We start from the raw sequence: 13,252 nt of genomic DNA on the forward strand, positions 1-13,252 counted from the left end.
CCTCCTCCTCCTCCTCTGTTTCCTCCCCAGCCATCTCTCTCAGGGCCCTGGCTGCCAAATGAGTTTCAGCTAAGCCCCAGCTGCCCCAGTTAAGTGAGAGGAATGTGGGGCAGCGGTGGGTGCTACTACAGCACCAGCCGGGGCTGAGGAGTGTGTGGGTCCTGGTCTCCTCTCCCTGCCTGTCACCGGGATAGAGGAGCCTGGAGGCCTGTGGGCATGGGCTGGTTCCCCCTCATGTTTTATCATATGTTTAGTGGGAAGGGAGAGATAATCAGTGACAGTCACCCTCCTCTCATTATATCTCTGAGTAGATACTGCATGAATATGTGCTTTCTAAAGCAACATCAACATTTAAGGCCATTGTGGCAAACCATAATGCAGGCACTAGGGATGGGGGTGTGAGCATGCGGGTCTGGGCAGAGGAGATCGTTGTTTGTGTGCGTCTGTAAGTTGTTGCTCGTATGTATATGTTTGTATTTGGTGTGAACATAATAAAGCAACACCAACAGGTCTAGGGATGAGTCCCAAATGGCTCCCTATTCCCAGGGCTCTGCTCAAATATAGTGCCTCACCTTGTACAGCGCCTCAGGGGCTCATATCAGGTTTCCTCCCCAATCCCAAAACTAGCTACTGGTGGTAATTTAACAGGGAACAGGTGTGATTTGTTTGTTGCCGATGGGGTTTTGAACATTAGAGACACAGGACACAGATAGTGAAGCAGAGGGCCGGTCATTCGGTTCATTGCTGGTAGACTGCTGGTGACATTGTAACTCATCCTGGCTCCAGCTATTTGTCAGGTTGTTTGTAGCAAGAGAGGATGCATAGTAAGCAGCGATAGCAAGGACAGGAGCATCGCACAGGGAAAATAGCAGAGTTATTTTTACAGTGTTTATGATATGTCTGTCCGCCCGCCCGCCCGCCCGCCCGCCTGCCCGTCTGTCTGTCTGTCTGTCTGTCTGTCTGTCTGTCTGTCTGTCTGTCTGTCTGTCTGTCTGTCTGTCTGTCTGTCTGTCTGTCTGTCTGTATACTTCACTCGACATGCCTCTGTCTTCAAAAGAATGGTGTCCATCAAAAACATTGTCTATTTCCAGTATTGCTTAGATATTTTACTGTCGATGTCAATTGTCGGGCCTAGACAAGGGGTATCTGTGAATTGCAGTCATTAGTCTTAAGATCTGGATGCCAACCTAGAATGTACTGTGGCATCTTTATGTTGCATATCTCAGTCACTTCACATGCAGCATTGAAATCACATAGAAGAGTCTACCGTACCTTTGGAAAGGTAGTGTATGTCATTGCTGTAAAATGAAGTGCATCTAAGGATTACGTCTTTAAGTACACTTGTGAGGACCAGCGTCAAGATATATGATGAAAACTGAAGTGAATTGATTTTCTACTGGATTGCAAAGAAGCTCTGTGAGATTGCATGCCTACTCCAGAACCTACTAGACACATGCGTTTGTGAGTTCTGTATGGAATACAGGCTTTCATTTTTCAAATGTGAAAAGCTACTGCTGCTCTTTGATCAAAAGTACCTCATTCTTTCATCAAAACAGAGGCATTCTGTAGAACAGTGGTCTACTGTATGTCTCTGGGTGTAGCTTTAATGGCTCCCACACACTTAACTGGATTCTCTCCCCAAGCACGTCAGCCTGAGTTAGTCAATGAATTAATAAGTGCAGAAATGCAAAGGAAAGCCTGATCCCTCTCTCACTTTAATCAATCTGACTGCAGTGACACTAAGTGCATGATTGTGTGTGTGTGTTAGGAGATAAGAGATTGCATTTGTGTTTGTGTGTGTTAGTCTTATACGAGGGAGAGAGTGTGTGTGTGTATGCGTGTATGTATGCGTGTGTGTATGCGTGTGTGTGTATGCATGTGCACACATGCATGTGTGTGCATGCGCACGTATGCGTAGGTGAAGGGCCTATGGTGGGTGTGATTGATAGCCCTGCACACACAGTGCGTCTCACACAAACACACACACATACACACACACACACACACACCGGCGACCACAGTCCGCTTTGGCTGGCTGCAGATGTGCTGCTCTCCTCTGAAGCCTGGACTTGGACCCACCATTTTTATTACTCCTTCTCGCCACTGCAGGGAGAACTGCATGCTCTGAATGCAGAACGCCCGCACGGCTCCACGGCTGTACAGTTTCACACATGGTGCTGTGTGTCGATACCAGTCAAAAGACACTGTATTGATCAGCACATCTGGAAGGTGGTCAACACTCCATGAGCTCACTGCTCGTTTACCACCACACCGACGCCCATCTTTGTTTTCATGCTAATTATTGCAGTGCTTTTGTCTCCTTGGTGCAAAGACAAATGTCTGCCTGTGAGAGATACAAGGTTGTTGTAAAGAAATGAGGCTTGTTTAGTTGTGATGTATCACTTTAATTACACTCAGTTATAAAGTGCCTCCAGGTGATTTGGTGTTTTCGAACTCAGCTAAGCTTTTATTTGCTGGCTCAAAATGATCCCATTCAAAAAGCTAGTATTTCATTCATTAAGGATGCACCAAGTCAATTTCCACCCATGCTATGTTTACGAAGAATGTTGTTGTTTTTTGTCGACTTGTGAGCGAACTCTGAATGAACTCTCCTATTGAAGGATTTGAACAGCCAAAAAGGAGATTTGTTCTCTTTTTTGGGGGGTATTTTTCCCCTGCCTTTTCTACCAAAGTATCCACTAAAATCCCTCTCCACAGACAGCTTCTGTCCTGTCTGGACTACTCATGTTTAGAGCAGTTGCTTTATGAGACTTCAACCACAGACCTGTGGTTTCGCTACAACATCATACTTTTTTTTGTGATCAAGTTTTGATACATTTTTTAGCTGACTAACAAAAAACAACAAACCAACAGACAATACACAAATACATTCATTCCACCTCCACATCCCACCCACAGGACCTGCTTACTTCAGTACATATCTTAAAGTAATGATTTTACACTGCCAAATGCTGTCGTCCATATGTTAATATTCTCGGATTTTGCACCATGCAGTCGAGAAATTGACAGTTCATATTGAACTATGTCCATAAATATATACAGTACCAGTCAAAAGTTTGGACACACCTAATCATTCCAGGGTTTTATTTAACTATTTTCTACATTGTAGAATAATAGTGAAGACATCAAAACTATGAAGTAACACGTATGGAATCATGTAGTAACCAAAAAAGTGTTAAATAAATCTAAATATATTTTATATTTGAGATTCTTCAAAGTAGCCAACTTTTGCCTTGATGACAGCTTTGCACATGCTTGGTATTCTCTCAACCAGCTTCATGAGGTAGTCACCTGGAATGCATTTCAATTAACAGGTGTGCCTTGTTAAAAGTTCATTTGTGGAATTTCTTTCCTTAATGCGTTGAGTAGTTCAGTTGTGTTGTGACAAGGTAGGGTTACCTCTGCTGCAGAGGATAAGTTCATTCGAGTTACAATCCTCAGATATTGCAGTTCAAATAAATGCTTCACAGAGTTAAAGTAACAGACATCTCTCAACATCAACTGTTCAGGGGAGACTGCGTGAATGAGGCCTTCATAGTCAAATTGCTGCAAAGAAACCACTACTAAAGGACACCAATAAGAAGAAGAGACATGCTTGGGCCAAGGAACATGAGCAATGGACATTAGACAGGTGGAAATCTGTCCTTTGGTCTGATGAGTCCAAATTTGAGAGTTTTGGTTCCAACCCCCATGTCTTTGTGAGAAGCAGAGTAGGTGAACGGATGATCTCTGCATGTGTGATTCCCCCGTGAAGCATGGAGGAGGAGGTGTTATGGTGTGGGGGGGCTTTGCTGGTGACACTGTCGGTGATATATTTAGAAAGGCACACTTAACCAGCATGGCTACCACAGCATTCTTCAGTGATACGCCATCCCATCTGGTTTGCGCTTAGTGGGGCTACCATTTGTTTTCCAACAGGACAATGACCCAAATCACACCTCCAGGCTGTGTAAGAGCTATTTGACCAAGAAGGAGAGTGATGGAGTGCTGCATCAGATGACCTGGCCTCCACAATCACCCAACCTCAACCCAATTGAGATGGTTTGGGATGAGTTGGACCGCAGAGTGAAGGAAAAGCAGCCAACAAGTGCTCAGCATGTGAGGGAACTCCTTCAAAACTGTTGGAAAAGCATTCCTCATGAAGCTGGTTGAGAGAATGCCAAGAGTGTACAAAGCTGTCAATCAAGGCAAAGGGTGGCTACTTTGAAGATCTAAACTTTAAAATATATTTGGATTTGTTTTTTGGTTACTACATGATTCCATATGTGTTATTTCATAGTTTGATGTCTTCACTATTATTCTACAACATACAAAATAGTAAAAAGAAAAAGAAAAAAACTTGAATGAGTAGGTGTGTCCAAACCTTTGACTGGGACTGTACATTTGGTGTGGCAAAGTGTATGGGGCTTGCCATCGTAATGCAACCATCTCTTGGCTGCTGTTAAGGCGGCAAGCCAAATCATTCTCTGCCTTTATGTTAAATTCAGTGATGAGTCATCATTAAGCAGTAGTACAGTGGGCAGACATGGGATGGGTTTATACAAAATACCTAATATTGATGAATCCACAGATTGCCAAAAGGTGAGAACCTCTGGGCACTTCCAGACTATGAATAAATGTGCCAGGAGTACCCTAGGGATGTAGCATACAGACAGGGGTGAATTTATATGGTTTTTTTTGAGTCGCATAACTCATAGTGAGTAATTTGGTGATTTGAGTTTGTTGATGAGAATGTGACAGAACATCATACATGACATATATGAAAATTATATGATATTTTAGTAATAGCATGTCTTGTGCTGTGTTCAGTTGTCTTCAACTGAAAGCTATGCTAATAAAAAAAGGTTCCGTTTTCTCAGAATGTTGCTGTAATGTCCTCATCCTCATGAATGATCATTATCTAATAATTAATTAAATTGGGATTAACATATTTTAGAAGGTGGGCGGAAAGTTTCCGTCACCTTCCCTGGTGATTAGAGATTGTCTGAGAAAAGAACCGTGGAGAAGTTTATCACTGGTAACATTTTATTTACTCACTGTATAATGCTTCATTAGGCCTACTTGTTGTAAACATGCATGAGCCTTTATAATGTCTTATGATAAATCTTATAAAAAGGTATACCCCTCTATGTCACTTGACTCAAAATGGCTGCTATTTATTCAGGATCATTGTGAGATGATAATAACATATCTTAAGAAGGTCATACATGCTTGTGACACGTATTACATTGCATTTGAACCGCATCATAATGCATTATACCAGCGTTAAGTAACCAAGTTTGGTAACACCTCCTATAACTCATTTATATGAGTCGATGTCCCCATCAACAGACTCTTTCCCTAGGTTTTTGATCAAACGGATGGCAATGGCTCCTCAGTGCACTGTGCTAGGGCCCATAGCTGCTATGAATCAGACAGAGACACATCTCAATTTTCCTCTGAGACAGTTGCAGTGGGGAATATAAATAATGCATGCAGTACAAGTGGAGACTTAAGAAGTGTCGAGCAGCCTTATTCTTCTGGGCATGTGCACCAGACACCCAATTTCTTCCTGGCCTGGCCTGGCCTGGCCTCGCCTTGACTCTACCTCCTCCCTCACTCTTTCCATCTCTCCCCTTCTTTCTCTCTTTCTATCTCATTCTCTTATTTTCTGTCTGCCTGTCTCTGTCTCTCTCTCTCTCTCTCTCGCGCGCTCTCCATTTATCTCTGTCTCCCTGTCTCTTCCCTTTCTCCCTCTCGTCATCTCTTCCTTCCTCTTTCTCTCTGTCTTCGGAGACAGACTGACCCCATCATCACACACATCATATTTGTACACAAACTGCATGCATAAGATATGGCCACACTGTCAGACTGTACCCTGTAGTAACATTCTTCAAATGGAATATTTCGATTACATGCATTTCACTGATATATACGATACCAGTCAAAAGTTTGGACACATCTACCCATTCCAGGGTTTTTCTTTATTTTTGCTATTTTCTACATTGTAGAATAAAAGTGAAGACATCAAAACTATGAAGTAACACGTATGGAATCATGTAGTAACCAGAAAAGTGTTAAACAAATCAAAATATATTTTGCATTTGAGATTCTTCAAAGTAGCCACCCTTTACCTTGTTGACAGCTTTGCACACTCTTGGCATTCTATCAACCAGCTTAATGAGGTAGTCACCTGGAATGCATTTCAATTAACAGGTGTGCCTTGTTAAAAGTGAATTTGTCTAATTTCTTTCCTTCTTAATGTGTTTGAGCCAATCAGTTGTGTTGTGACAAGGTAGGGGTGGTATATAGAATATAGCCATATTTGGTAAAAGACCAAGTCCATATTATGGCAAGAACAGCTCAAATAATCAAAGAGAAATGACAGTCCATCATTACTTTAAGACATGAAGGTCTGTCAATCTGGAAGATGTCAAGAACTTTGAAAGTTTCTTCAAGCGCAGTTGCAGAAACCATCAAGCGCTATGATGAAACTGGCTCTCATGAGGATGCCACAGGAAAGGAAGACCCAAAGTTACCTTTACTGCAGAGGATAGTTCATCCTGCAGAGGATAGTTCATCCGAGTTACCAGTCTAAGAAATTGCAGCCCAAATAAATGCTTCACAGAGTTCAAGTAACAGACACATCTCAACATCAACTGCTCAAAGGAGACTGCGTGAATCAGGCATTCATGGTCGAATTTCTGCAAAGAAACCACTACTTAAGGACACTAATAAGAAGAAGAGACATACTTGGGCCAAGAAACACAAGCAATGGGCATTAGACAGCTGGAGATCTGTCCTTTGGTCTGATGAGTCCAAATGTGAGATTTTTGGTTCCTAAAATGCAGAGTAGGTGAACGGATGATCTCCGCATGTGTAGTTCCCACCTTGAAGCAGGGAGGAGGAGGTTTGATGGTGTGGGGGTGCTTTGCTGGTGACACTGTCTTTGTGATTTATTTAGAATTCAAGGCACACTTAACCAGCATGGCTACCACAGTATTCTGCAGCGATTCACCATCACATCTGGTTTGCGCATAGTGGGACTATCATTTGTTTTTCAACAGGACAATGACCCAACACACCTCCAGGCTGTGTAAGGGCTATTTGACCAAGAAGGAGAGTGATGGAGTGCTGCGTCAGATGACCTGGCCTCCACAATCACCCGACCTCAACCCAATTGAGCTGGTTCGGGATGAGTTGGACTGCAGAGTGAAGGAAAAGCAGCCATCAAGTGCTCAGCATATGTGGGAACTCCTTCAAGAATGTTGGAAAAGCATTCCAGGTGAAGCTGGTTGAGAGAATACTAAGAGTGTGTAAAGCTGTCATCAAGGCAAAGGGTGGCTACTTCGAAGAATCTAAACTTTAAAATATATTTCGATTTGTTTAACACTTTGGTTACTACATGATTCCATATGAGTTATTTCATAGTTTTGATGTCTTCACTTTTATTCTACAACATAGAAAATATTTTCAAAAAGTAGGTGTGTCCAAATTTTGCCTGGTACTGTATTTAAGATATAAGATATACTATTTATAAGCTATTTATGTTTAATTCAATTATAGGTTGTTTTCAATTGGCTACTGTATATTTGTATGTATTATAGTTTTCTAATCAAATCGTACATCCCAGTCTTTGAGAGACAGTAAATGCCAAGACTCCATAGTCTCTCCTCCATTGCCACATACAGTATTTGCCAAGTTCACTAGAAAGGTTCCTCCTCTGCCTGCTTTGTTGCACGTTTCCTCCTGGCTTCCTCTCTCTGCTGAACCGTTAAAAACAAGCTTTTTTCTCGCCTGGGTCTGTCTATATGAAACTACAGATGTAGGATCTTAATTTGAGCCAGTTTGCTACGTCAGGAAAATACTCCTGCAGCTACAGGCAATGGAAATTATTATGGGAATTATAATTAATGGACATTTTTGTTGGGGTTGATACATTTTTTGTAAGGGAAAATCAAGTCTGAAATGACAAAATTACGAAATACACTACATGTCTTACATTTCCTGCTATGCAGGAAAGTTATCCTGCAATAAGGTGATCAAGTTAAGATCCTACACCTGTATGCACAGCCCCTGTAGCTGCAATATATTGTGGAGTGGGCAGAACTGTCTGTTTCTTACTAAGGGAATTGTTACTGCCCATAGTGCACAGCCAAGCTGCGATTGTTTAAGAAAAAGAGAACTGGGTCTGTTCTGTCGGGTAGCGTAGCGGAGGTGCTATTGGGTGCACCCTACCTTTGTTCTCCTGTGTTTCCCATGTCCTATAGGCTCCTGTTGAATGATTGGTGTGAGAGGTTTAATGAGCTGCTGAAGACAGGTCTTCACATCTGACCCAGTGTCTTATTAAAACACACTGGATGTATGCGCAAGCAAACGCACCCACGCTCATGTACGTACACACACTCAGACATGCAATCACCCCCCCTCCACACACACACACGCGCACACACGCACGCATGCACGCACACACACACTCAGACACGCAATCACCCCCCCTCCACACACACACGCACGCACGCAAACATGCACGCACGCACACACACACACACACACACACACACACACACACACACACACACACACACACACACACACACACACACACACACACACACACACACACACACACGCACACACACACACACACACACACACACACACACACACACACACACACACACACACACACACTCATTGGCACTACTTATACTTACTGTTATACTTGTGAGTGAAAAGAGAGGGAGGGGGACAAGAAAGTCCTTATGCCGCAACTGTGTAGAGAAGCAGGAAGGATTCAGGGCAAACAACAGAAAAACATCAACAGCTGAGCTGACTATCTCACATTCCTTTCCTTTTCTGTGTAATCTCCAACTAGGACTGGACAATGACCGCATGCAGGGGAAAAACCACTTCCCATATTCTGAAAAGTGCGCAAGGCTGCATATGAAAATACAAAACAGTACTCATCGCATTACAGTTGCAGTACTCTGTCCCAAACTTTGTGATGGATTACTATGAAACATTTCGGAAAATTAATGAAACACACACAACAAAGAGTCGGACGAAAGGTGAGTGCAGTTCGCCGATCTTAATCTTCCATTTATCCTAACCCCCTTTTTCCCCTCCGCTATCCCCTGCTTGCTCTCTCCATTCTTTCCATCCTTCTTTGCACTTACCTTTGTCTGTGTCCAGCGTAGTCTGTCTGGCTGAATGCGGGTGTCATGGAGAGGGAGCAAATGTTCTGGCGTTTGGGGAAGGCATTGTCAAAGCCACGGCTATCTATTGTGTCTGTGTGGCTGACTCTCCCTCTCTCCTCTCTCTCTCCCTCCGCTCTCCCAATCCTGGGCCTCTCTCAGCTCTGGAGCGAGGGATTGACAGAGAGAGAAAGGAAGAAGAGAAGCGTGGCGGCGATTTGGCAGCTGCCCGGTGCCCAGCTGCATTGGAAAACTCCTGCCGCCTTTTCCTTTGCGGTGGTTCCCTCCCGGAGTGGTTTGTTTGGGGGACTGGTGTCCTGGGTGGGTGTCTGGCTACGCTCCCCTGCTGCAGATCTGGCTGCTGGGGCTGTGACTGTGGCTGTACCTCCTGGGGAGCTGAGGAATGGAGGTCTGGCCACAGTGAGTTCTCCCTCTCTCTCTCTCACATTGTCCCCTATCCCCTTAACCGGTAGCTGAACTGCCAAATCCTCCACCTTATCATATACCTCTTCATTCTGTCTCTCGCTCATCCCCCTTGTCCAGCTCTCCACTGGGTAAAGATAGTTTTTAATTACCTCTTACCTGTCAGTTGTTACTAAGTGCTTTTTAAGTGCATGTTTCCCTTAAATTGAGTGTTAAAATGTAGTGTTAGAGCCGTTCACCTATAGGGGCCGTGGGTCTAAAGGGTGCATGTTTCTGTTTAGTAAATCAGTGAGCATTTTCTGTTTGCTCGGAGAGCAAGGCAAAATTGAGGCCGTTGGTAAACGTATCCACACAACCACCAGTCACACACAAGTGCACAATGTGACATTTTGGATCTTTTATATTGTTATTGTGCGTCAGGACTTTTACCAAAGAATACACAACTATGAAGGATAGCTCAACCTTTGGAAGCAAAGCACACTTCCTCCTATCATTTCCTGACTCTGTCTGTGACTTGATTTTATTGCTGTAGATGTTCATAACTTGAAGGACAGAGCTAAAATACTTAACTGATATATTTACAGAGCCGAAGGTTTTGGTACTGACTCAAATTGTTCTGAATAGAATGACATGTTTCAACAAATAATACATGTTTGTTTTACTGATGAAAAATGGTTTTAAAAAAGTGAGAGAATTTGATGGTTCAGTTCATTTGGATAGTCTGGTGCCTGTTTGTTCTTGATAAGCTGCTGTTGTTTTTGTTTCTCAATTTTGACTGTGCTTTAAAAAACTGTTTTTAAGTTCTACTCCCACAATAATGAAACTATACTGTGGCATTACAGCTGTCATCTGAAGCTAGTATAATGTCTTTTCAATCTCCTATATTTCAGCTTCAGAAATGTAAAATAGACCATCTAAGCAACTTTGTAACTCACCCTATCGTCAGCAGATTTAAAATGTATTAAATAATGATCAGGATTTTGCCGTGTTCCTCCCCTATAGTTCAGTATTAGATTTGTTTTTGTCAGGGTGCGTACTTGAGCTCCTACCAACTGGTGTTGATATGCAGCAGTCTGAAATTGATTAAACAGTCTTGAATGCCAGACAACCAATAGTCTAACACTCAGGTTTGATTTGCTGAAATGACATTCGAGCAGATGCCAGATGTGACGATTTCCTGAAAGGCAACCAATGTGTGCAATTCAAATGGTAATTCTAAATCATTATAGTATAAGTCAAGAAACCTGATCATGGTTGCACATAATGGCATGGCAGATGAAACAGAGACTTGATTGATTTCTGGAATCAATCATTAGGATTTTATTAGTATTTTGATTGTTTTATGTAGACAGGATGTGATTTGTTATCACGATTGCTGAGGCTTCCTAAAAAGAGCAATCTGAACTCTTTGGTTCTGAGGGGACCCCTGTTATATATACTAGTAAAGCACTGGCAAATACATTTTCCATTTCTTTTGTTGAGAAATTGTGTGATTATTTAGCCACAAAAAAAGTGTTTGACGGAAAACTAAAGGAGACTAGAGAGAGACAGAGAGTGAGGGAGAAAGAGAGAGAGAGAAACTTTTGTACTTTACAAATTGAAAAGTACAATTAAATAGAACATATATTTCAAAGTAGGAAATTTAGCATAAAGCAAAAATCTTTACAATGACGAATTCTTTTAACTCGCTGAATTTTGTAGGATTACTGTAGAAATCGCCCCTTTAGAATTCTATAGTGTATAGTCAGTAAATTGTATACTTTCTTCATTATAGCCTCTGAGATTGTGAGAATACTTTCAACCAATAGATAATATTACATGTTATTTATAAAAGTGGACAGATTCATTCAGTTGCCAAATGTTCTTACCTAAAGTGTTCGTACTCGGCGTTGTGGAATCTGCAGTGCAGAAGTGTGCTGTGAATAGAGTGTAGTATGTCTGAGTGTAGTATGTCTGACTGTCCAGGAGAGGGGGAAAGGAAACATCTTTATTCAGTGAATGAAAATCTCTTCGTTGAACTGCACTTCTGATCGTCCCAGTACAGCAGACCAGTACCCATTTACACAAAGCTTCTCAGTTTAAGAGTCCATGTCATTTTATTTATTAAATTCTTTTTGAACACAGGCCCAGATCTGAGAGAGGTCTGGTTGATTTAATGGTAGAGGGGCACTATCATAAAACAACTGTATCTTTGGCCAAGCTGTTTTTTTGATGCATTTCAGAATAACATTTCTTAAATAAGTATGAGCAATGTACATGAATGGTGAATGGCATATGTCTGCCTATTATTAAGCCAAGATCATGTAGTAGCTAATAGTGAAAATTGCAATTTTGTTGCATGAGCCAGTCATGTTTAGTCAAGATCATGATCTAGAATTTATACTTAACACATTCTATTTCTATAATACTGATGCAAGGATTTTGTAAAGACAAAAGTTGTTTTAGTTTTTAAAGTTGAGATTATTCCATAGGAACTATTTACTGTACTATGTGTCTTCATTAGAAAATAAGCTTTAAGAAGGAAATGCTTATGGAATTTTTTACCTGATAATTGGTTTGATTTTTACAATGATTTACTAACAAATAGCATTACATTTTTGTGATTTGGATTTAAATTGTACTGAAGAATGTTTGATGGAAAATATGTATTTTTTGTATACTATAGTAAACAGAACCAAATCAATATAAATAGCAATATCAGTAGTTTCTAGTTTTACCATAGGCTCCGGGGTTTACCATAGGCTCCGGGGTTTACCATAGGCTCCGGGGTTTACCATAGGCTCCGGGGTTTACCATAGGCTCCGGGGTTTACCATAGGCTCCGGGGTTTACCATAGGCTCCGGGGTTTACCATAGGCTCCGGGGTTTACCATAGGCTCCGGGGTTTACCATAGGCTCCGGGGTTTACCATAGGCTCCGGGGTTTACCATAGGCTCCGGGGTTTACCATAGGCTCCGGGGTTTACCATAGGCTCCGGGGTTTACCATAGGCTCCGGGGTTTACCATAGGCTCCGGGGTTTACCATAGGCTCCGGGGTTTACCATAGGCTCCGGGGTTTACCATAGGCTCCGGGGTTTACCATAGGCTCCGGGGTTTACCATAGGCTCCGGGGTTTACCATAGGCTCCGGGGTTTACCATAGGCTCCGGGGTTTACCATAGGCTCCGGGGTTTACCATAGGCTCCGGGGTTTACCATAGGCTCCGGGGTTTACCATAGGCTCCGGGGTTTACCATAGGCTCCGGGGTTTACCATAGGCTCCGGGGTTTTACCATAGGCTCCGGGGTTTTACCATAGGCTCCGGGGTTTTCCATAGGCTCCGGGGTTTTCCATAGGCTCCGGGGTTTCCATAGGCTCCGGGGTTTTCCATAGGCTCCGGGGTTTACCATAGGCTCCGGGGTTTACCATAGGCTCCGGGGTTTTACCATAGGCTCCGGGGTTTTCCATAGGCTCCGGGGTTTTCCATAGGCTCCGGGGTTTTCCATAGGCTCCGGGGTTTTCCATAGGCTCCGGGGTTTTCACTATTGTTAAGCCGAGCTAGTTTTACCATAGGCTCCGGGGTTTTCACTATTGTTAAGCCGAGCTAGTTTTACCATAGGCTCCGGGGTTTACCATAGGCTCCGGGGTTTACCATA

The 13,252-nt window shown here is 42.7% G+C and overlaps 1 long non-coding RNA gene across 2 annotated transcripts in view; it reads left to right on the top strand.

Moving 5' to 3' along the window:
* The window catches only part of LOC109905601 (uncharacterized), a 104,195-nt gene that overhangs the window by 16,561 nt on the left and 74,382 nt on the right, over positions 1-13,252 (top strand). The window contains exons 1-2 of one of the 2 annotated variants that reach the window (XR_004203138.1): positions 8,675-9,071; positions 9,360-9,617. The exons of the other annotated variant lie outside the window; for it this stretch is intronic. This is a non-coding gene — a long non-coding RNA (uncharacterized LOC109905601). Of the gene's footprint in view, positions 1-8,674; positions 9,072-9,359; positions 9,618-13,252 lie in introns of those variants that run through there. 2 annotated transcript variants of the gene reach the window in all.

This window comes from Oncorhynchus kisutch, linkage group LG15 (genome assembly GCF_002021735.2).
Source record: "Oncorhynchus kisutch isolate 150728-3 linkage group LG15, Okis_V2, whole genome shotgun sequence".
In the NCBI taxonomy this organism is placed as follows: Eukaryota; Metazoa; Chordata; class Actinopteri; order Salmoniformes; family Salmonidae; genus Oncorhynchus; species Oncorhynchus kisutch.